The following is a 25,184-nucleotide window of genomic DNA, read 5'->3' on the forward strand; positions in this document are numbered from 1 at the left end:
ATATCCCCGCATTCCCTCCCTTCCTTGACTCCCCCCCTCGAGCCCCCCCCACCCTCCCCGCCCCAGTCCCCCAAGGCATCCTCCATCCTCGAGTTGGACTCCCCTTGTTATACAACAACCTCCCACCGACTATTTTACAGTTGGTAGTATATACATGTCTGCGCCACTCTCTCAGGAAACTCTTCTTAAGATCTTCATGCGCTGCCTGGTCATGTAACACGGGCTCAGATCATGTGACCATTACATTTTCTCGTTCCTTATTTCTCCAATAACTATACAAACGTCTCGGTTTCAAGTTACTTTAAGCTGAGCAACCTTAAGCAAATTACTTAATCTCTCTGTTCCTTGGGTTTATTATCTACAAAAATGGCACCAATCCCCTAGGGTTATTGTAAAATTGAGTAGTTAATCCACGGAAGATGTAGGGGAACAGTGTCTTACCTGAAGTAGGTTTTCAATAGATGTCGGCCATTGTCTCCAGAACTCTTTTATCAGTTGGTCCCAGGAGCTAAATGCAATACTATTGGCTACGGTCTCTCCCAGGCAAAGCAATGGGGTACTCTCACCTCCCAATTTAGATCTTTCACCGCTAATCATGCTGCCCAGAATTTTTGGAGAATGATTCTTTCAGCCACTAGTTGCCACACCACACCGAGCATCACCCTAACATTCCTGGGGGTGGGGGGAATCCACCCCTAAAACTCTTTCACACACACTTTCAGATCATGTCTTTGCCTTTTGACTCTTGCCGGATTCCGTATCTGTGTGCTAGGCACCAACTTTATCTCGGCAACAGTTAACCTTCTTCGATGTGGTTCAGCCCGGGGAAAGCCCTTCACAAACAGAAGAGCAGAGAGAGCTTGCAAACGAGACAGAGACACTCCAGTGACCCCTGCGGAGTGGTGGGGATGGAGAAGGACTCCAAAGACTGGAGCTGGGCAGATGCCCACCAGGTGGAGGGAGCGGTTTCCTGAAGACCACAGAGCCATCAAGATCCTTAGAAATGTTGCCGCTGTCATCCAGCGTAACTGCAGTTTCCCACAATTTCACATTACACGTGAAGTTAATAAGCATTGCCACTGTTGTTCACGGTGGTCACATTCCATCCACCATGTCTGTCCAAAGGGCAGCCCTTGGGCACCTCTGTTTTGTATCTTGTGATCCTCCAACCCTCCTCCCTCTGGCCTTCAAACGACTGACTGAGGCTGGCAGCCCATCCACAGGTCGGCCGAAGCCCATGAGAGTGGCCTCGTGTGAAAAGCTGATGGTCCCACCAGATCCCTTCTCATGGGAATCTGAACGAGGCCGTGCTGAACATGAAGTGATTGGCAGTGGACGCTGAAAGGCCACGAGGTTAGGGAGGAGGATGGAGAGGTCACGACAGACCACACACAAGTGGCAGGCACAGGGGGCAGGAACAACGTGTGAGCACAGGCGCCGAGGCAGAGAATAGGGTGAGCAGGCAAGGGGCAGTCGGGAAAGCAGGGCGGAAACCAGGGAAGCTGAGTCCAGTCTACAGGGTGCTCTTGTGGCTGAGGTGCTCAGGGACATCCGGACCCCAAGCATCCTTCAGATTCTCTTCTACCGGAGTCCTGGTTCTTTCACTCTTACTGGGTCCCACACACGTACCCTAGCAATAAACCCTCATTACCTGAGATCACAAGAGGGAGTCGGCTTCTAGCAACTCATACCGTCCACCTATGAGCCGAGGGCAGAGCCCTGTGGCACTCCAGCAGAGACCCCTTTCGGCATGGACACAACGTCATCAGTGAGCAGTTACTAACCCACCTTGACATATGCACTTCATCTTGTCTACAAGGAGAGCCCGAGAAGCTTCTCCAGGCACCTTGCTGACTTCAGGCATATGCATTCCCCCGGTCTAAAGTTTGCTGACCCCTCCAAGAAAGTTTCCTCTGGCAGAACTTGGCCTCACACCTAACACAGCATGTGACACATGATAGGTCTTCAAGAAAAGCTGGTATTTGTTTACGGTGAACCCATGCTCACCAGCCTTGGCTTCAAGCAAGCTCCCTGATTGGTAGTTTCTGGAAACCACTCTCCCTTTGAAATCTGCCCATCCCCGGTCTCCCAGGACTCTCCCATCCTCTGTGCTCCAAAAGCCACCTGCACTGGTCCAGTCATCTCAGTGGCAAGTTCTCCCAGTGCCCAGCAGGGGGGCTTCCACAGAGCCCACTCTGGGGCTGTTTCTCTCCCTGAGGTCTGGGCTGCCCCTTCAGGCTGACAATGCTTCCCCTCAACAGTAAAAGGAAATAGAAGTGAAGTGTCACCTCTGTGTCCCTCGTCACCCATCAACACAAAACCCTTTGTCATTCTCAAGAGAAACTGAAAAAACTTTTTACCCTCCTCTGGCCTGCCTTCTGCTCCCTTCTTTCTCCACTCCACAGCCCATTCAGGGGCTAGTATTACATGTCTCTTAAAGAGAAGGGGAATCCTATTTTTGGACACGAGCTACACACATATCATTGCTGACAGATCGCATGCATGAATTCTTCAAGCCTCACAACTTCTTTCCAAGAAAAGAGAAGTTGATAACTGATCCAATGCCACACTGCAAGGAAGAGAATGGCCAAACCAGAACTTGAACCCTGGTCTGTTGAACTTGAATCCTGCCTCCAGCACTGACCACCTCTCTGACTTCAGTTTCCTCGTCTGAAAAAACAAGGTGGCCAATACTTCCCAACTCATGGGCTGTTGTGAGGATTATTCCTGCCATTACAGGAAGGGTGTTTACTACTGTGTCTGGCACATAGTAAGCACTCAGTAATTAACAGCCATTATTATGACGTATGGGTATTTTCTCTAGGCATATTCCATGTACCGCCGTAAAGTCTCAGCATTCGAATCTGGGGAATGATGGGCTCCAGGAATCACACCACTTCTGATGTGCCTTCTTGATTAACCTCCCTTCTTTCCATCCTTGGAACAAAACCCCCCTAAATTCAATCTCTCCAGAGAGTTCCCTATGCACCCAGGCAGGTTTCCTTAGGAATCACCCTACACCCTTCTATTTCCTGGGGTCAATTTGCAACTCTACCTTTGGAAACAGAAGCCTGCCATTTTCCCAAATTTCGGAGCTCTGTCTCAGGCCACAGAATGCTGCTCCTGATGTGTTCCCTTAGCTTTAACACATCACTTGCTAAAGCTCAGGCTGCACCCTCCTCTGACATCACGCACAGAGCTGGACCCCACTGCTCCCCTTCACCAGTCACCTTCTTGTTGTCCAGAATCGGGTCCCAGGCAGCTCCTCCGCTCCAGTCATGTTCTCTTTGTTCTGGGAGCTGGAACTGTCTCCAGGCAAATCAAGAACTCATTGGAGGCTCTGTGCTGGTCCAAGGATACACCTAGCTGCTGTCTGGAGGTCTGACTGCCCCGTCACCGCCACCTCTGCCTCTGCATCAGGTGCGGTCAGCACCAGGAAGGCAGCTCCACTTCCTCTATGGCCAGGCCCAAGCCAAAGAGATGGGAACCCCAAGGGTCCAAGTCCTCCCTTTCTGGGATCTTGTGGAAAAGGCCTCTGAGAACAGAATGCAGAGAGGCAGGTCTGCTTTGGATCTTGACTCTCCACTTGCTTACCTGGTCACCATGAGCAAGTCTCTCTGACCCTCATTTCTTCACCCATAAAATGAAGCTCATACCCACCAAACTCACCAGGTTGCAGGATAAAATGAGATGATACACGTGGGGCACAGGACTTCACACTAACAACTCATTATTCCAGGGCAGGTGCTTCCGGGACCACTTGGTAGGATGAGCAGTGGACAGGCCATCCCCATCTTTCTGGTTTGCTCGGACTGAATCTCCCAGCACGCGGGGTTTTCAGTGCTAAAACAGGAAAAGTCTCTGGCAAACTGGGACAAGTTGGTCACCCTACCTTGAGGTTCTACCTGGAGGACAAGACTACTCAAAGGAACCTCATTCCATTAGATCCTAAACTGAGGAGTGAGTGGGAGGACAGGGGGAGACCAAGAAGAGGTGAAGCAAAGAAGGGTCTTCAGGCAGAGATGTGTGTCTGTGTCCAAGGCAGGGCCCCTTCTCTCAGCTTCCCCACCGCACACGTTCCTGGTGTCAGGGCATCCCCGCTCCTGGAGGGGGACAGAAGCATCCCTGTCACCTGTAGTTCCCCATTCAGTTAGAACTTGGTTGGGGACAGGAGGCAAGAATTAGCTTCCAGGGGCTGCCCAGCTGTGTCCTGGCTCCTGGGTGCATGGTGTTGGGATGTGCTGGGATGGTGCCTCCCTCTGAGACAGCAGTTTGCAACAGAAGGTTGTTTTGCCCCTCTCCCTCCCTGGGGTAAGGGTGAGAGACATTTGGCAATGCCTGGAGACATTTTTGATCGGCACAACTTGGGGGGAGGGTACTATTGGGGTCTAGTGGGCAGAGGCTGGGGAAACCGCTAAACATCCTGCAACGCACAGGGCAACGGAGACTTATCTGGCACCAATGTCAAGAGTGCAAAGGCTGCGGACCCCTGCTCTGGGGAAACCAGAAGAAGCTAATTTGTGGATAGGGACCTGGGAACCAAGGGTTCAAGAAACCCCTTCCCGAATGTCTCCAAACAGCTCAGCATCTGTGCCCCGCCCCACCCCCCAGGCAGGAAACTGGATACTCCCACCTCCACCAAGACAACACCTGAAGTAGCAAATGCCTAGGGCAGGCCCCAGAAAGGGGGATGGATGGCGGGTGGGGGAAGGGACAGGCACTTTTGGCATGAGGCTGGCAAGGAGAGAGCTTTATGGCTTGTTCAGTTCAGAGTTTTAATTAAGCGTCTCAAATAAGGATTTAATTGGGCTGTAACAAGCCAGGCTATTGTATGCGAGCGAAACACCTGGGGATTATTAGAAAACATTTTTAAGGCAGTAAAGCTGCAGCAAACACTTGCAGTTGTTAAATCAGGAAATATAATTCCGGAGCTCGACGCCACACACAGTGAGGAAGAGCCAGCGCCCCCTCTGCAGCACTGGCCTGGAGGGGCAGGCTGCTGCAACTGCACTGGGAGCAGTGAAGCAGCCCCGGGCAGAGGGACTCAGTCCAAAGCCCGTGCCAGCTCCTGCTTCTCAGGCTGCTTCTGGGGAAAATAAGAGTGGCCAGGCCCAGCCTGGGAGGTACAAGGCTGACCACACCCAGCCTGAGTGGTGCCAGGATGGTCAGGCCAGCAGGGCTCCTAAGAAAGACCAGGAATGACCAGAGCTAACCTAGGTGGGGTCAGGCATGGACGATCCTGAGTCCTGGAAAGGACGTGACCAAATCCAGGCTAGGAGGAGCCAAGAGTGGCCACGCCCAGCCTGGGAGGAGCTTGGGGTGACCGGCCCCTTTTTATTGGCCATCTCTCCCCCAGCTAGACTTGAAGCTCTGTTAATCCGGGGACGAGGATCTGTTTTCTTCCCTGGTGTAACTTCAGAATCCCTGGCACATTGTAGGCATAGCTGAATGAATGAGTGGGAGAGGGCAGTGGGGTCCAGGCCCATCTTACAAGGGCCAAAGCTGACCATGCCACTCCCTCAAGCCCAAGTTTCTGATTGAAGGGCACCAGTCAAACAAGTGGTCGTTAACCTGATCTAGATTTGGGAATGGGAGGCCCTGGCCAAAACGTTGCCTCCTGCAGGGAAAGTGGCCTAAACCCCCACCATTAGGGGCCCTTTTCCACCAAGTTCAAACAGGAACCTCCCTCTGACCATGTCCTACTGCCGGTCTCCGTGGCACCCCACCTCACTGCTGTTAGGGCCTGACCACAGGGCCTTGTAACTTAACACTGCCTCCCCGTTAAGACTGTGGCCGTCCAGGAACCAGCTCCACGTCTCGTGTACTCTGCGTCTCCGACACTGGCCTAGGGCCTACACGCAGGAGATACTTCATAAGTGTCTGTTAGCGTTATTCATGAATGAACAGATGATTGATGGGCAAGTACCAGGAGCATCTTCTCCACCTCGGCTGTCATTTATTGGACTCCCCACCACATGCCAAGTGCTGTCCTCAGCGCTTCACTTGCACCATCGCCCCCAGCCCTCCTGATGGCTTTGTGAGGTGCGGTTATCAAGCCCATGTTACAGAAGAGGAGCCTGAAGCTCAGAGAAGCCCCCTTTACTCCCCTCTGTTGCTCCTCCCACCGCTCCCTAACATCCTAGTGTTGAAGGGAGGCCTTCTCCCAGCCTGCGAATGGCAATTAGAATTTCAGTTCAAGGCGGTGAGGGAAGCAAGGCAAGGCTTTGGGCCCCCAGAACCACGAACGGGCCCTTCCCAGCGGCTCAGGCCCAAGGGGCTTCTGAGGCTCCTGCTATGTCCTTGGGTGTCCACCTGCAGGGTCTGCAGTTCCCATCACACCCCCACTTGACCGCTCAACTCTGCTGAACTTCAGAAGTAAGGGGCAGGGTACGTATTAGCGGTGGGAATGAAAGAGCAGGGATGAGGGCTCCACAGACACCAGACCTGGGAAGGCAGCTCAGGTGACCTTCCGGGACGTGGGGTACAGAGTGGAAGGCTCAAGTGGTCAAGGTTGGGGACCTGAATGCATAAGGGCGGGGGACGGTGAGTCAGTTGCACGTGTTAGGACAACCCAGGAATCAGAGCAAAGAGTTCCAGGACAGAGGTGCGCGGCCTGGCGAGGCGGCCCAAGTGCACTGAGGTGGGAGAGGCCGCTGCAGAGGCCGAAGGGGGAGCAGATCATCTCTCCGAGCCCGTGCCGGACGTTGCTTTCTCAGAAGGAAGGAAACTGCAAGTCAGGCGCAGGAGTGGGGAGCCAGGTGAGCACCAGGGCAGGTAGAGAGTTCACCATCAGCATCTGATCTTCAGGGCTGCTTTCTGAAAAGGTCCTTTCTGGGAAGCACCCTGAGGCCCTCAGTCTAAGTCTATCTCCCCTGTCTCAATCAAAGAGGCTGCAGCAGCTGGAAAGGGGCCTTAAGGAACGGTCACCTAATCCGCCCCACCCCAGCCCAGACTTTTCAGCTCTTGTCCCCACCCCTCCCCCAGCAAGGAGCTCATCACAGTGCAGGGCGGGTCCTCCGGCTGGGCCTCGGGGGCAGCACGCTCAGCCCACTCGCTGCAAAAGGCATCTGCAGGGCAGGGGCCAGTCACCCTCCCTCACATGTGGCTGACACGTCCCGGCTTCAAAGCACTGTTTCAGGTCTTGTTCAGACAGCCTTCTCACTGAGGCCCTGGGGACCCGACCACGATTTCACATCACCTCTCCTCCCCCTCCTATTCCTCATCCCTTCTTATTTGTTTCCTAAAAACTTAATATTATCAAGCACCCTTTACGTTTTCCTTTAAGTACAATGCTTGTGGTTAGTGTCGTGCTAGAATGCAGGCTCTCAGAGGGTAAGGACTGTTGCTGTCTCATACTCTCCTCGCTCTCCAGTGTTTGTTGGAACAGTGCCTGGCACTCAGCAGGCTCTCAAGAAATCCTTGTTGAATGGATGAATGAATGACCTTCAGAAATCCATTGTCTCATTGGATCTTTCAACCCTCCTATCATTAAGGTTGACAAGACAACCTTTTATTACCTCGCCCATATATACGAGTGAATAATAATTATAGCACTAACAGCCAACTTTATTGAGCACTTCCTATGAGCCAGGTCCTGTGATAAATGTTTCACACCCATAAATCTAATCAATTCAATCTTCATAACAACCCTAGGAGGTAAGTGTTATTAACCCAATTTGACTGATGGGGAAAATGGAGTTCAGAGACGTAAGGTAACTTGCACAAGGTCACACAGCCGTGTGCCAGGCAGCATGCCAAGTGATTTACGTGGATCCTATCATTTAATGCTTATATCTGTCTTGCAAGGCAATAATTCTATTTTACATAAGAGGAAACTGAGGCCCAGAGAGATGCAATGACTTGACAAAGGTCACACAGGCAGCAAAGGGCAGAGCCCAGATCCAACCCCACATCTGTCTGAATCCAAACTCATGCCTCCTTCCCCTGTGGCAACCTGGGCAGGGAACTTCCCATCAGAAGTGAGCATTCAGAGGGACCTGAAATCAGAGTGGGAGAGAAGGTGAGTCTTGAAAACAGTGGCCTAGATCCCAATTCCTTTCTTGGGTCAAAATGCCTGCGGGGAGTCTTCCATTTCTGAAATCCACATGTAACAAACATGCCCTGGTAATACATACCAAAGCACTGCGCTGGGCCCTGATTTCACTTAATCCTCAGCCAGGGAAGCTGGCAGTGGCACCTGACTGCAGAGGTTAGGGAGTAAGATGCATAAGGAGCATCCTACTTCAATTTCTGTCAATAACTATCTAAGGATATTCCTGAGATCACCAACCAGTAATCTGCATTCATACTTTGCAGGACTGAAATGCCTTCAGATGCTGTGAATGGATGTCCCACGTCCCCCACCCGTGCTGCCCATCATACTCAGAAAGATGAGCTCCCGCGAGCCAATGGCTTCATTTTATTGTCACAGGCCAGGAGTGGCTGAGATAGACAAGTGGTCCTTCATCTGCCTATTGTCAGAAAGGATTGCCTGAGATCAATTGTTCTAAAGCAAAAATCAATTGCATTTGGCAGTTGTCCTCTTAAATTTAACGAGTTTATATTCAATAACTCTATACAGCAGGGAGCTTAACGTAGTTACTTGGGAGATGTTCTGCACCTGATCCCCAGGCAGGAAGCTGCAGGCTCTACCCCTGGCCCTCCTCGGGAACATTGCAGAATTTCTCCCCACTCCTGGAGGGGGCCTGTGATGGGTGATAAGGAAACCTTCCAGACCAGAAGCATTACACCAGGAATAGCATTGACTGTTCGTTCATTTGTAGGAAGAGACACAGGGCTGGTTTTGAAGAAAAAAGCCAGGGCCCCTCTCCATGTTGAAGTGATAAGAAAAGTTTCAATAGGGTCTTCAATTCCATCAAAAGAAGGCTTTGAGGGAATTTGCATTTTCCCGGGGACAGAATCCTAGACAGAGAGTTGAGTGCTGGTAGTTTATTTGGAGGTGATCTTAGGATACCTGGGAGGGGAGAGGAAAGTGAGCTGGGGAAAGGAAGGCAGGTAATAACTGGGTGCAACTCCAGGCAAATTACCACTGTGGGCAGCTGGAGCTCAATCTGGCCACCGCCTACTGCTGGGGACTTCTGGGAGGTGGGGTGGAACCTGCCGCAGAGTTATCCCAATGGATGGGAGAGGAAGCTGGCATCCTGGTGGATCTAGCCTCGTCCTCGCGTCTGCAGGAGGAGCTGCAGGTATTCTCAGTGAGCAGCCTGGGCTTGCAGAGCACTCTAAAGGGATATACGCTCAGCTAAGGAGTGCTTAAGACAACCCACGGGGGAGAGGAGGAAATTATTAACTTCCACCTACGTTGATTTGCATCTCATCCCTTTTAATTACCTATTTTTGTGTGTGATTTATTACATACGTGGTAGACTGACCTGGGTGTACTTGTAGACAATCTATAGAGGATAAATCACATTTATCAGGATACGTGCTAAATTTTGTTACTAATGAGTGATCATTAACAATCAAAGAAGCCTGGCAATCACTGCTTGACATTAAATGGGAGCTGCCTTCAACCAACCAAACACCTGGATGTCAGGTCTTGCCACAGATGATCACCTCAGCTGTCTCTTGCCCGACACAAATCCAAAGTCTGATGGAGAAAAATGGCATTTTGGAGAACAGGCAGAACAGACTAGCCACTGATGTCTTTGGTTATTCTTGAATCTATCCTTGATCAAGCTGTGCCCTTGGACTGCATGCCTAGGCTCCTGGTTTGGTTTTGCCATTCTGTGTTCTGTCATTATGCCTTCAGCTGACAGGGAGAACAAACAAAGTACCAGACACGTCTTAGGAAATCTGCTACTGCCATTTGTTAGAAGGATGCTGTCCTTCTCAGCATTTTCCTCATAAAGCCCCAGATGAAAAAATTATTTTCAAATGAACAGCTAATAAAAGCTTCATTTTATCCCAGAGATACTAGGGCGATTTTTTTCACATAGAAAAGGTAAAAGTATATAACTAGTAGTACTTCTCTTTTCCCTTTGGCCACCAGGGAGTACAGAGTCAAATGTTCGGGCCAATTATAGCAAGACTTAAACATAGCATTTTCTTTTTCCTTCTAGGAAACATTATATTTCTAATTTATATCTCTTCCTGGTCCTGAATTCTTTGAACAATAAGTTAACTATTTTATTATGTAATTCTTGTAAACAACTTCAAATTACTTTCATAGAATGAGATGGAGTAGTTATTAATTCATCGATTTTTTAATCAAGCCCAGCCAATGATAGTTCAAATAGCACTTCTGGACCCAAATAGGAGACATCATTGATGCCCTCCTGGGTCAGTGCAATGATATTTCAGCCACTGAGTCTGCCCTGGACTCAAAAAAGAGAAAGGTCCTTTGCTCTACCTCCATGATATCAGCCTCAAAAAGTGAAGGCACTTGAGATTCAGGATCTGGAGTGGGGCGGGAGCTGGAGTCCGGTCCAGACGAGAGGCTCCCAGCCGCTACACCTCCCTGCCCCTTCCCCAAGTGGAATCACCACTCCTTTTGTTTTCATTTGTCCCCCAGATCAACTCCTGGCCTTTCTGAGCAACTGACTATAAACCCACATCTCTCTCCAAACTCCTCTGAACCTCTTCTTTGAATTTATCCTAAAACTTGTCCTTCCCAGTCCCAGGATAGACCGCTTCAGTGGGTACTAGAGAGCCAGGCTGTTCTCCTTCTCTGGTCCCTCTGTCTTTATAAATTCTGAATCCAGCCCCATCAGATGCCACCCTTCTGGACTGGCGAGGCCATCTCTAGTCGTTCTTTCCACCACCACCACCACCACCCCCTCACCCCTGCCACCCTACTCCCCACCCAGGGGGGCAGAGGAGGGGAGAGGAGGGAGGGAACTGGGAGTGGCTCCTGCTGCTCATCAGGAAGCCCAAAGCCAACCTGAGGGAGGGGTGAAGGGGGGAAGATGGAATTCTTGAAGCAGCAGTTGGGCAACCTCTGGCTTCAGCACCCCTCAGACACACACGCAGCTGTGGGCACACGCGACACACAGACACATGCGCACATCCAACATACACACACACGCACGCACACATACACACAACACACATGTACACACATACACACGCACACACAGGCACACACACACACACCACGTACACACACACCAACCAGGAAACACCGAGGCAGCATGACCAGAGGACGCTGCTCTCCAAAAGACACCACACCTCCGAGGGAGGAGGAGAATGCAACAGGGCAGAAAGACACCAGCTCCTGGTCCTAATCCCCACCCCACAGCCCACCCTCCAAGGGGGCTCAGACAAGCCCCCACCTTCTCTGAGCCTCGATTTCCTTATCTTCAAAGCAGAGATAAGGATCCAGCCTATCTCACAGACGGTGGATCAAATCCAAAACGCTGCACAAAAGGGCTTTGAAAAGGATGAAGAATCACACAAAGACGTAGAGAATTGTTACTTCAATTGTTCTCTCTGAGAGCTAAGTGACCCCAGAATAACCAGGGAGAAAGTGAGCTTCAAGATGAGGGGCGGGGCGGAGCTCGCCACCTCCCTCCACCCCCCCAACACCCTGCCCAAATGGACTCCCCAACTCCCTTTGTTTTCATTTGTCCCCTTGAATCAACAGGCTTGAGTCTTCAGAGAAAGGGGCTCCAGGGGTCATCGGGAGGTCATCCGGTCCCTCCCCAGGCTCCACGCCTGGTGTCACTTAACTGTGTGTGTGTGTCTATGTCTGTGCATCTCTGTGTAGGTGTGCATATGCAGGCACGTGTGTGTCTGTGTGTGTGCACGTGTGTGTCCTCTGAAGCTTTCCAACAGGGGAGATGTCACATGTGTGACAGCGCGGTAACCGCAGTGGGGACCATTATTATCTGCAGTGGCTGAAGCCCACGTTTACAAAACACCTACTGTGTGTAACCAGCACAGTCTCATCTCCCTCCCCCAAGACCCCTAGATTCCTCCCATAGGTCCAGGCCCTTCAGATCTCTGGGCCCCACCCCAGTTGAGACAGAAAGGACTTAACCAGTCAACCCCGTACCGTGGAGAGAGGGCCCACCATCAAGAGCCCCCTTGGCCGACTGGAACCCCAACCTTGGATGTAGCAAGGGCTCCTGCTTGTTCTCTGGGCTTGAGTGCTGGTCTCAGACACCTGCTTAATAGCCTCTTCCCTCTAAGGACAGTTAATCCAGTGACAGAACCCCCAGTCCTGGCCCACTTCTGTCTGCTGCCTTGGATCGCCAAAGCTTCCCTGCACCTGGGATTTCCCCTCTGGGCTCCATCACTTTCTGGCCACTCCACTGCCCCATGCTGTACCTCACCGGAGGCCCCGTTGCCTGGGTTCCCTACCTGACCTTGGCTGCCAGCCCCTCTGCACATCACGCTCTGCCCTGAAAGAACCAGGCCCCATCCTCTACCTGTGTCTGCATCTCTGCCCACCGCCTCCACCCCCACCAGAGGTGGCTCTGCCCTCCCGCACGTCCGAGTTCCATCCCCGATGACCAATCTGCCCTCCCACATCCACTAAAAGCCACAGAGGGACTCTCCGAGGCACAAACAGACCTCATTTTATTGTGCTTCGATTTACTGTGCTTCTCAGACTCTGCGTTTTTTTTACAAATTGAAGGTTTGGGCAGCCCTGTGTCGAGCAAGTGTATCAGCTATCATTTTCCAAAACAGCATTTGCTTACTTTGTGTTTCTGTGTCACTTTTCGGTAATTCTCACAATATATCAAACTCTTTCGTCGTTATTGTATTTGTCACAGTGATCTGTTATCAGTGATCTTTGACGCAACTACTGCCAAAAGATTATGACTTGCTGAAGTCTCAAATGATGGTTAGCACTTTTAGCAATAAACTATTTTTTAATTCAGGTACATACACAGTTTTTTCAGACATAATGCTATTGCACACTTCATAGACGACAGTACAGTGTAAACGTGACTTTTATATGCACCAGGAAACCAATCTCGCTTTATTGTGATATTGGCTGTGTTGCGGTGGTCTGGACCCCAACCCACAATATCCCCGAGGTCTGCCTGTATTGGGAGGCTAGTGGGTTGAGGCATGCTCACCTGCCCTAGACCTCAGGGGTGCTCGGCCAAGGATGAGAGCAGGTGCTGCCTCCGGAAAGCCAGAGAACAAGGCAGGCACTGGGTATCTGACAATACAGGGGGCCAAGTTAGCAAGAGGGATCACTGGGACTGGGCCACCAAGGGGGTACACAGAGGAAGCAGGATCTGATCTGGGCCTTAAGGGGTAGAACACAGATGGGTGGAGAGGGTGGGAGGGCTGACCAGGCAGCAAATGGCTGCGAGAGCAAAACCGCGAGGGTGGAAAACGGTAGATCCCTGCATCGTTCATTCACTGGCTTGGTCATCCATTCATCCATTCATTCATGTATTCAGCAAATATTCACTGAGCACCTACAATGTTCTAGATACTCTCCAAGGCACTGGGCATATTGTGGTAAATAAAGAGACAAAAGCCCTGTTCCCATGGAGCTCACGCTCAAGGAGGTTATGGCTGCAGATAAGAATGAAAAGGTAGGTGGAGGCCAGATCATGGAAGGCCTGGAATGCCAGGCTGAGGAGGCTGCGCTTTATCTTGCAGGCACTGGGGAGCCCTTGAGGGTTTCTGAGTGAGGGTAACGTGACATGCAAAGACATAGGAACAACTGAGAATCACTGACAAGAAAGGAAGCAACAGAGAAGGGCATGGATGTGAGTCAGTGGGGAGCGAGATGGGGCACCGGAGGCCCGAGGCTGGGGAGAGGAGCCTCCTCTCGTGGAAGGTGGAAGGCCGTCTGCTTCCTCGGGCCCTGTGGCCCTCTCGCCTGCCTCTAAACACAACTGTCAGAGCCAAGTATGAATTCCAGACCTCGCAGGGCAAACTCCAGCTGTGTTCACTGGGGCGGGGCTTCTCCTGATGCCCTGCGGGCCTCAGCCCTCTCAGGTCCCCAGCAACATTAACAATGCAGTGGGGGAGGAACTCAAAGGCCTGAGGAGGCCTAAATATAGCCAGCCGGCAATGTGCAGAAATGCGCCCCTGAATTTACTTAAGAGCAGAGGTTAGCGTGCTCCACTGGGGACTGCACTTTGTTTCAAGATCAAGCCAGCCAGGCTGAGCCTGACGGGCCCTCAGAGCTTTCTTTAAACACAGAGAAAACATTAAATGATTTTCTGCAAAAGCCTGAGCAAGAGAGGAGGAGACAGCTAATGGGAGGTTGGAGTCAAAGACTTTCCTGGTCAATGCTCTGCAGGACTCAGGTGAACTTATTCGTTAAGAATCTAAATCCCCCTGGACAAAGGGCAGGCTCCACGCAAGCCAGGCGTGTGGGTTCTAGCAGAGCTCTGTTCCCTGTCACTGGAGGGGCTGTGCGGTGAGGGAGGCAGGGCAGTCAAGACCAGGACCAGGCCTGAGATGAACTGTCCGCAGACACAGAACAAATGCCAGAAGGACAGCAGCTCTGCTGTGCTGACACCTTAGAAGGTGGGGACAAGCGCTGTCTCCATCTCACAGGAGAGAAAATTGAGGCCTGAGAGGGCCTAAGGAACTCGTTCGAGGTCACATGGTGAGCCAGGTGCAGCCAGGAATTGAACACAGGGCTACCTGCCCCCAGAGCCACTTCTTAGGACCAAGACTCTGTCCCACAGCCCTGAACCACTGGCACCGTGGTCCGGCAAGCCCATCTCTTCGCTGAGATGCCCCCACCCCCAAAGAGGAGAGAGGCCCCTGCCTCAGCCCAGTGGTATGTCCACTCCCCACCCCAGCCTGCCAGCTGCCCTGAGTTCTGCCTTTCAGAGCATCGTGTCCACTGTAGCACTTCCTCCTTGCTGAGTCTCATACATGGAGGCTAAACTCAGAGTCATCTCAACTCAGCAAACAAGCACGGGCGGCCCCACCATGCACATGGCTCCGAGATGCTATGTGCAGGCACCGAGCATGAATGCTCTTTTGTGTCATAACCCATCTAGGTCTCTCAGCGAGGTAGGTACTATCATCACGTCCATTTTGCAGATGAGGAAACTGAGGCCTAGATCAGATAGGCAACTTGTCCAAGATCACGCAGCCAGTAAGTGATGGAGCTGAAAGTCAAACCAGACAGCCTGGCACCAGACTCTGTGTCTCTAACCATGGCACTCAGGTGCCAGGGAGAAGCTGAGGAGGGAAGAGTTGTTTCTACCCAGGGGACCCTGAAAAACATCCTGGAGGAGGTGAGAGCTGATCTTGATGGGTGTTGGCAAGGGCATGCCAGGCAGAGAGGACCAAATGAACAAAGGGCTGAGTGCGTGCTGGCATTTGGGAGCCGTCAGGTCTGGCTGGGGACAAGGGTACAAATCTTCTTGGGAAACCAGATGGAGGGCATGAGAACAGCTCCATGCTATGTGCCTACTGTGCACCAGGCCCTGGGCTGAGCACTTTCGAGGCATTTTCTAAACATCGTCAACCACATGTGGTCGGTCCAATGATTACTTCTTCGCTTCACAGTTGGAGAACGGTGGTCCTGCAAGAGAGGCGAAGTGACTTGTCCTAGGAAGCCCAGGCAGGAGGCTGAGCAAGGGGCAGCCAGGCAAGGCTCCTGAGGAAGGCGGTGATGGGACACAGCTCTCATCCAGTCTTCACTGTGTGGCAAACCAAGCAGGCAGCCTCGGGAAGGTGGCAGTGGACCTCTGATGGGAGGACCCGAGAGCCTGGGAGCCACCCAGCCTGCATCAGGGGTTCAGCTGCTCTTCAGAGCCCTGGGTCCCTGGTGGGCCAGGAGTTCCAGAAGTGGGGGCCACTGCTGTAAAGGTTAACGTGCCCAATGCAAGCTTGCCTGAGACTAACACCCCGAATCTCACGTCCATACTCTGACCACGGCGCGTATCTCCTCCCAGCACTCAGAGCACCCTGGGTGGGAGGGCTTTGTCTTCTACTGTCAAGAGGACTTCCCAAGTCTCATGGGGATAACAGAGGACAGAGGCGAGAAAAAGAGCAGGCTTGGGGTCAGAAAGCTGTAAGTGAAACTCCTGGCTCCACCTCTGGGGATCTGGGTGGCTCTGGACAGGCTTCTTCATCGGTCTGAGCCTCAGTGTCCTCACCTGTTCAATGGGGGTGAGAAGCCCTACTCCATGGGGTCTGCGTGGGGACTGAAGTGACTGTAAGGGCACCCAGGATGGTGCCAGAGCACATGGCAGATGATAACTAAAGAAACACCATGTGAGCATAGCGGCAGCCACTGCAAAATTCTCTCAGCTTTTCTGTACATTTCAAATGTTTCATAATTAAATGTTGGGGAAAATAAATACCGTATTTTCTTCCCCAGACACTTCAAACCCAGCATCAAACCCAAGCAAAGCAACCCACCTAGAGGCATCTTTCTGGCTATCCCACAGTGGGAAGACACTGGGGTTTGGGCAGGTGACGGTGAGACCCTGGGGATGGCGCAGGGCCAGGGTCCTCCCTCCCTGGGGGGCTCTGTGCTCTCACTGCACACCCCCACCCCCATCCAACCCCCAGGTGAGGGGTGGCCCAGCTACCAGGTTTGGACTGAGTGCCACTGCCTCCAGAAGAGCCTGGTCAGAAAAGTCGAGCTGCTGATTTCTGAGACATGCCAGGGAGATGAAGGGTGGCCCATACCTTGCCCCTGAGTCAGGTGAGAATTAAGTCATTATAGAATTAAAACAGTGAAATAACTCCAGCCCATCTCTCTGATTCTTTCTTTGGTAAAAAGGAAGAGGCAGCTGTGTTATAGTTAAGAATGGGCTCTGAAGTCAGATTGTCTGGGTCCAAATCCAATCTCTACCATTTGTTCACAGTGTGACCTTGGGCAGGCTACGTGGCCCTCTGAGCCTCAGTTTCCTCATCTGTAAAGCGAAGGTGTAATAATTATAATAATATCAACCTCAAATTGTCGTTGTGAGAATTACAGTCGACCCTTGAACCATATGGGTTTGAACTGCATCGGTCCGCTTACATGCGGATTTTTTTTCAGTAAATATAGTACCTGTATTTTAAATGTGGGGGAATGTTTCTGTGTGATGACAGATCACATGATGTGGAATCAAAAGAAATAGGGTTTGAGTTCTGATTCCATCCAGACTATTTCTGCTTCCTGCCCTGCAGTGAGCCATGTATCAACTCCTTTGTTTTTGAGGCAGAGATAGCAGTACGAGGATTTTCAATTGCGTGAGGATTTTCAATTGCGTGAGGATTTTCAATTGCCCCTAACCCTCACATTATTTAAGGGTCAACTGTAATTACTGAATGCATGTAAGATGGTTGACATGATGGTGAGCACTCAAATATGTTGTTATTTTATTTATTTATGTATGTATTTATTTTTAATAGACCTTATTTTTTTAGAGAAGCTTTGGGGTCAGAGAAGAAATGAGCAGAAAGTATAGATTCCCATATGTGCCCCCCCACACACATCCACAGCCTCCCCCGTTATCAACGTCCCCACCAGAGTGGGACATTTCTGAGAATCAACTAAGCTGCACGGACACCTCATTATCACCCAGAGCCCAGGTTTACATTAGGGTTCACTCTTGGTGTTGTACATTCTATGGGTTTTTGACAAATGTACAATGACATGCATCTGCCACTGCCGCATCCTACAGAAGAGCTTCATCGCCCTAAAAGTCCCCTGCACTCCACCTATTCATCCCTCCCTCGCCCCAGCTATTTTATTTTAATTCGATTAAGGAAAATAATGTCCACATACTTCATTTCATATCGCCAGAGTGGAAATGGGCTGAGGTTAACGGTGTGATATGGGACTTGAGAATTTTAACTGAATGATCTCATGAAAGAGGGGAAACTGAGGCCAGAGCAGGCTTGGCGACTCCCAGAGGGAGGTGGGTCAAGGCTGGGCCAGAGCCTGGGTTCCCCTCACTCCCCTACCCCAGATTCTCAGGGAGCCTGGCTCTGGCAGCCTCTCCAGGCACAAGCCCCGGGGGGCTCACAGAGCTAAGCCTGCATACAAATCATCCTGGAGGGAAAAGACTTTTTTTTCATTTTATCCTTTTCATTTAAAAAAAGAATCCATGGAACTGGGGCTGAAATGGCAGTATGTGTCTACGGCTGGAGGGGTGTGTGTGTGTGTGTGTGTGGTCCATTTGTGCATAGCCCATGTTACCAGAGTTCGGGGAAATGTCAGGTTCTTGGAGAAGGAGATTTTAATTAGGTTAGAGTTGCCTCCAAAAAATACTAAAATTAAATATGAATCCATAATGCATGGCATCGTAGCTAATGGTATGCAAATGGGGCTGGGCCGGGCCAGGCTGAATCAGGAACTCGGGGCGATCGCCGTAATTGGGAAAAATGTCCCCTGGCCTGCAGCCACAGTCCCGGGGATGCTGATGGGAGGGGGCAGGGGCTGGGGTATGCGGGGAGGCAGACCTTGAACGACATCTCAATAATAAAGGAGGCAAATATGGGACTGCTGATGCGGGCTGACCACCCCCAGTGGCATGGCAGCACACGGGCTTGCTGAGAGCTCACCTACAACTGGGCAGAGGGGAGAAGCCGGGTGAGAGGCCAGCTCTGCTGCACACCAGCTGCTTTGCAGGTGGCTGGGTTTCCCTGCAGCGGGGCCTGTGCAAAGGGGCTAGGTGTAGCGCAGGGGCGAAGGCCGCTCTGCAGATCCACAGATGTGAGTTTGGGTCTTGCCTCTCTCACCAAACAGCTGTGTGACCTGGACAAGCCACCCAAAGAGTGCTGGACCTCTCTTCGCTCAACTTCAAATCAGGAAAGACGAACTCTACCCTTCCCATCTTCCAGAGCTGCCTGGGGGTCAGCACAAGCTGTACGTACATTTAGAGCTCTACATATGGATACTTACTCTTTTTATTTTAGTGTGTATTCTTAAGAAGAATAAATAAGAGGTAGCATCTACTGAGTATTTTCTGTGCACCAGGTGTCTTCTCCCGCTCGACACTTTCCATAGGCTGGGGAAACTGAGGCACAGAAAGTATGACCGATGAGAAGTGGAGGATGCAGGATTCAAACCCAGCAAGTCTGAGAGCTCTCAAAGACATTCCTGGAATGAAGGGGGCACTATTCATAATCCCCCAGGACAGCCCGACAACCCCAGGATACCTGGTCACTGGCTGTCATGGATGCAGGAAGCCCCCAGGACTCACTGACCCAACTGTCTGTGTGCTCTCAGGCAGGTCGCTGCACCTCTCTGGGCAGCAGTTTTCCCATCTATATCACGTTTATTCTGCTGGTCGAGGCATCTTCCAGGTGCTTTCCAACTCCAAAGCACTATGATTACACCAGGAGGTCCAGCACTATAGAAAGACATCTTCGGCTGGAGTCAGACCAGCTCTGTTTGTCTATTCTGAAATCCTGGGTGATCTGCTTGGCCTCTGCTTTCTCTTCTGTAACATGGGGAGGTGAACAGTTCTTGCCTCGCCGCACTGTTGAAGATAATACGAGGTGATGATGATATGCGCTTATATGCATTGAGGCAGACACTTTCCTAAACACTTTGCACATATTAGCTCATTTAATCGTCACCAGCTAAAAGCAGCTAACAGTTAGGTGGTACTCATGTGTGCCAAGCATGTGCAGTTTAGCCTTGGTAACTCCATCTATTCTACAATTCTGCGACGTAAACACTGTTCCATCCCCATTTTACAGATGGAGAAACTGAAGCACAAACAAGTGAACTTGTTTGGAAAACTTCCACCCAAGGTCAAGAGCCAGGACGTGAACCCCGGCAGTGATGTCCCAGCGTCTGAGCTCATAACCAGCATGGCTCTCCTGCTTCATCCAAGACCAGTGTCTTAGCCCAACACTGGCCTTTTCTAAGCATGCAATGTGGGTTTATTGTTATGTTTAAGAGGGTGAAAAGTTAACTTCAAATGCCTGCCTTTTGGTAAGGATTCAATAAGATTACGTGTGGAAAGCTCCTAGCCCAGAGCAGGGTCTCAAAAACTGTCCCGTGAATAAATGAAGGAGGGACGTTAAGGGAAGACCATGGACCTGTTGTGGCTCCTGGTTCTTCCCAGTAGGGAGGCTGGTGCCATGGTGACAGGCTCTCACTCCCCCAGCACGGCAGCTAATGATGGGGGGATGCCCAGCAGCAGTGGCGGCTGTGGTCCACAGTGCCCTGGAAAGTAAAAAGTAAAACTCTTCTTCGAGGCCTGGGTAGATAGGTCAACACCCCCCACGGAGCCCCCGTGCCCTAGACCAGAAGAAACCCGGCCAGTGGTCCCAGAAATCTCCAAGCCCTGTCCAGGCAGTGTTGGCCAGGGCGGCGGCCCCTGGGAGCGGCATAACATGGAGAAAAGTGGAATGGGAACGGCACCGAGGTTTTTGAGATGTGAAACGTGTAAAGTCCTTCCTTTGTGTGGAACTGAGTGCTGTGGGGGGGTGGGGGGCATTGCCTATTGAATTTTCATCAAAGTAATTTATTGATCAGTACAGCTAACATGGCTAGTTCAGCGATTTTGTAAAAAATAACCATGTGCTGGATGCGAAGAGCACTCTGCTGGACTGCGGTGAGCAGGGCCGGGCAGAGCCGCCTGTGTTTTATGGCCTTCTGGGAACTGGGCCCTGGCAGTTACACCTCTGTGGCTTTATCTTCATGACACCAAAACATTGGGACAGAGAGTGAAAAGATGGGCCAATCTGCCAGATGTTTTGTCTGCCCAGCAGCAAATATCAAGATGTTTCTGTGCAAGGTCACAACAATGAACCTGAAACGCTCGTGGCTCAGAAGAAGGTGACGGGTTAGGAAACGTCAGCCCAGGGTCAGGTCGAAGGACAGAAGGAAATGGAGCTGTGCATTACTAAGCACCTACTGTTTGCCAGGCCCCGAGCTAAGTGCTTTAACACTTACCATGATTCTCTGTATTTTCAGATGAGAAAAATGAGGCTGGTATTGTGTTCCCAAGGTCACAGAGCAACTAACGGATGAAGGAATGATTCACATTCAGATCTGACTTCAGGTCTTGCTTGATCCAGCCTTTACTGGTGTGACTTTGAATGAGTGACTTGGCCTCACTGAACCTCAGTTTCTTCATGTGCATATTGGGGAGCCTCGGTCCTGCCCTGCCTGCCGAGCTCACAGTTGGGAGCGTTACACAAGACACAGAGGTGAGTGCACTTGGCAAACAGAAGAGAATTCTACTACTACAGTCAGTGGGCTCTTCTTCCCAGAATCCCCCAAAGCTCCTAGCCTGGGCCCAGACACTAATAACTGTTGAATAATTCATCAATGGCTTGAACCATCAATGGATGGCCTGGTGTCTCATCCTCGAAACATCTGGGTGATGGGTGTGTATTCTTCCTCCAGATGTGTGGACCACACCTAGCTACGAACTCTGACACAGGCTTCACGGATGGAGCCAATCAGAACCTTTGCCGCTTAACTCCCCACCTGCCCCCAGAATGATTTGGCACCTTAGGCTTCCATGGGTTCACTTACTTGGATGCTAGGGATTTGCCAGGAGACATAAATCTCCCTGGAAGAGAAGGCCCTCCCTCACAGAGAGCCCTGCTCCCCAGTGATGCAATATGGCTGCTCCACTGCTGGATCAAGCACTTGCTTGGGACGGGCTTTGGTGAGGCCCCTTGCTGGGGCCTCATTCACCAAAAGCAGCTCCAAGAAAGGATGCAGGGAAGGGAGGATGAGGCTGAGCTCCAAAGTCTGAAAGGGCCAGAGGAACCAATGGTCTGCGGCAGGAGTGAAACGAGGGATGAGGATAGAGTGAGAGCTCTGGGATGACCCTGAGCAAGGCTTTGGAAACCCACCTCCCCCACTGCATCTTACGCCACCCCGTGCTCACCAAGCCCCAGCCACACGGGCCTTCTCTCTGCTCTTTGATCACCCCACACTCTTTCCGCCTCAAGGCCCTCACACGTGCTATTCTGCCTGCCTGGAACACTCCCCCTTCTTCACCTGGTGGATTCTTCCCATTCTCCAAGCCTCGGCCTGAACGCCACCTCCTCAGAGAGACCCTCCCTGCTCCCAAACCGTAGTGGCTTCTCCACCATCCTCACACACAGCATTTGCTGCAATTCACAATTATGTGCTTACTTGCTTATTGTTTGTCACCCTAAGTAGAGCAGACAAGATCCCATGAAGAAGGGAATCTCGTATCTTTGGCCATCACTCTAGACCCAGCACCTAGTCCACCAGGCACACAGTAGGTGCTCAATCAGCATTTATTGAAGGAAGAAGAGACATGAGGAGGGAGGGAGGGAAAGAAGCCAGGCAAGATGAACTGCAGACCAACAGGGATGGGTGTGTCCACCTACAGAGTTCTTTTTCTGGCAGATTCCCAGACATCTCTTCACATGGATCCCATTTAGATGATCTGGTTCCACCAGGAAAACTGCCTCAGGTAACTCGTTGAACCCCACTCCATGCTAGGCTGGTACAACCTTAAGCATTTTACATATGGCACTCACCCACCAATAGGAGATAGACCATGCCTAGTGGCGTCTTTGAGGAGAACCTACAGATGGGCAGGGGGGCCAGAAACACTGGTGGGGATCAGAATGAAGTGACCCCGCGTGGGACATCTGAATGTGCCATGTGCACTGTGAGGATGTTTTGACCCCACCAGGGAGCTTGGTCATCCCAGTACCAGAATCCATTTAGTCTCCCTTTCTTCTGTCTCTGTCTCCGTCTGTCTGTCTGCCTGTCTGTCTCTCATCTCTTTGTGTCTCTCTATCTCCTTGTCTACGAGTCTCTCTGTCTCAGTCACTGCCTTCCTCTTTCTGACTCACTCTTTATCTCTCAATAAGGATTCAGCCACATTGGCTCATTCAGGAGTTAAAACAGTGGGGTCAAAACAGAGTCTAAACATCCCATTCCCACCTTAGCATGAAGGGATCCTGAAGCCCAAGAAACTCCTACCCACATTCTCTTAAGACTCTAGATTCGGAAATCTGGAAAAAAAAATTACTATTTTTTTTTTTAATTTATTGAAGTATAGTTGATTTACAATGTTGTGTTAATCTCTTCTGTACAGCAAAGTGATTCGGTTATACATATACATATTCTTTTTCATATTCTTTTCCATTATGGTTTGTCACAGAATATTGAATATAGTTCCCTGTGCTATACAGTAGGACCTTGCTGTTTATCCATTCTACACATAATAGTTTACATCTGCTAATCCCAAACTCCCATTCCTCCCCTCCCCTACCTCCCCTCCCCCTTGGCAACCACAAGTCTGGTCTCTATATATGTGTGGAAAAAATTACTATGAAACAATAATGTAGGTTTTCTCTGGTATATAGAGACATCCTAGAGTGAGATGGCTAAGGGCCAGGGCTCAGAGTCTGACCTCCCGGTTGGAATCCAGGCTCTGCGACCTACTGGTTTCATGATCTCAGGCCAGTCCTTTCATTGCTCTGAGCCACAATTTCTTCATCTGCAAAATGGGGTATCAGGAGAATTAAAGAAAGAATACAGAGAAGTGCTTAGAATGCTCTCTGGCATCGTAAGCGCCCAATAAATACTGGCTATAGTGTCTCCCTGGCTTGAGTCTACTAGTTCTCTTTCTGTTTGTTTTTAGCGCTGGCCTGTCCCCTAGGTTGGGACAATGGGGGAAGGTAGTACTGTCCCCCCTGAGTAGCACAGAAGAGGAAAAGCCCTATCTCCCTGCAGGTCATGTGCTAAAGCAGAGACCCCAGGGGACAGACAGAGCCTGTAGGCCTCTGAGAGGCCCCCTGCCGGGACTTTCCTCCCACAAACCCAGTAAGGGGACCTGAGCTTCCCCCTGGCCTGTGATGGAGACACCTCAAGCAGCCCCAGGAAGCACGGAGCCTGAGGGTGGCTGTATGTTTCATGGTCGTCTTTTGGTGCTAAGCACCAGGAAGTGGAGACATCAGATCTGCTGGCCCACGGGTAGGGTTGATGACCCCAGCAAGACCTACTTGGGGCTGCGGAGAAAGAAGGCCATGCAGACAGACCTTCACAGAAGCTGCGCCCCCAATCTGACCTCCAGGGCCACTGCAATTTCCAGGAAGTCGAGACCTTTCAGTTCCCACAGTGGGCAGGCCTGAGCTCGGCCCAGGGAAGTGGCCTCTGGCACCCTACAGGTGGTGTCAGGACTAGGTCCCTCCTCATCCCTGCCTTGACATCCAACACCATCAACCAAAGATACTCTCCCTTGAAAGGGACCTGCTTCCAGGCCCAGGGAGGCTGGATGTCTGGAACCTCAAACTAGAAGTGTGCTTGAGTCTCAGGATCCCTGAGTCAGGATTTGGGGTGGGGAGGAGGGCAGGTAATCCGTATACCCAAAGCACATCCCAGCAGGTGGGAAGGCAAAGCTAGCCCCAAATACCAAGAAAGTAAGACCCCCATTTAGTCCAGAACTTAATCTACCTGTACAGAGAGCTGGATTTTCTGCAAAGAAAACATCTCCCAAATGAATCTGAAGCCTCCCATTGCCACCTGGCTCCAGGGGGCTGACGGAATAATGAGATCTCAGGATCTGGGTGAGGGGGATTTACAGACACTATTCTAACTCTTCCTCCTACCACCACCTCCTGACAATGTCCACAGGGGACTCTTGACACCAGACAGCCCACGTTCTCACTACAGGTGCCCCCACCTAAGGCCTGGCCAGGGCAAGGGTGCCCAGCACCCCATGCCTGCCTGGGTGGGAGGCACATCCTCCCCCCTCCCGCCCCATTCTCCCCCAACCCCCATCAAGCAGAAGTGGCAGCTCTGCAGAGCCTCCTACTTTGCATCCCACCTCAGAGACTGAAGGGGGATGGGAAAGGTCCTATGTCTGGGTGGCCCATTATCCAGGCCCAGTTAGTCGCTGCGACTGTGTCAGAGTGATGGGCCTGTGGCCACTGTGAGCACTACAGGGAGTGACCAAAGAGAGAGGTTGTTAAAGTCCTCCCGCAGAGCTCTGACGCCGCACCATGTGCTGGCGCCTCAAAGACATGGTAAAGCGAAGGGACCACAGCAGATTTCCCACCTGGCACGTGTTAACTTAACTCTGGACGATGCCACCCTAGATATACGCAGCACCAGCTCGTGGAGCCAGGCACCAAAAGAAAGAAGAAGCAGGAGCATCCTAAACGTGTCACTGTCCACAAGGGGTGGAGGTTTCCCACCCGGTTCCATCCCATCTGTGACTCTGGAATTCAATTAGGTTTGTCAGGCACTTCTTAATTGCCTACTGTGGCATCGCTTGGGGCAGCTGCTGGGAATACACAGGGAATGGAGTTGGAGCCAGGCAGACGGT

The 25,184-nt window shown here is 51.3% G+C and overlaps 1 protein-coding gene across 1 annotated transcript in view; it reads right to left on the minus strand.

Annotated features, from left to right (window-relative positions):
* The window catches only part of GRIK3 (glutamate ionotropic receptor kainate type subunit 3), a 235,422-nt gene that overhangs the window by 191,249 nt on the left and 18,989 nt on the right, over nt 1-25,184 (minus strand). The window lies entirely within an intron of this gene.

The sequence above is a fragment of the Hippopotamus amphibius genome, chromosome 1, assembly GCF_030028045.1.
Source record: "Hippopotamus amphibius kiboko isolate mHipAmp2 chromosome 1, mHipAmp2.hap2, whole genome shotgun sequence".
Taxonomy (NCBI): Eukaryota; Metazoa; Chordata; class Mammalia; order Artiodactyla; family Hippopotamidae; genus Hippopotamus; species Hippopotamus amphibius.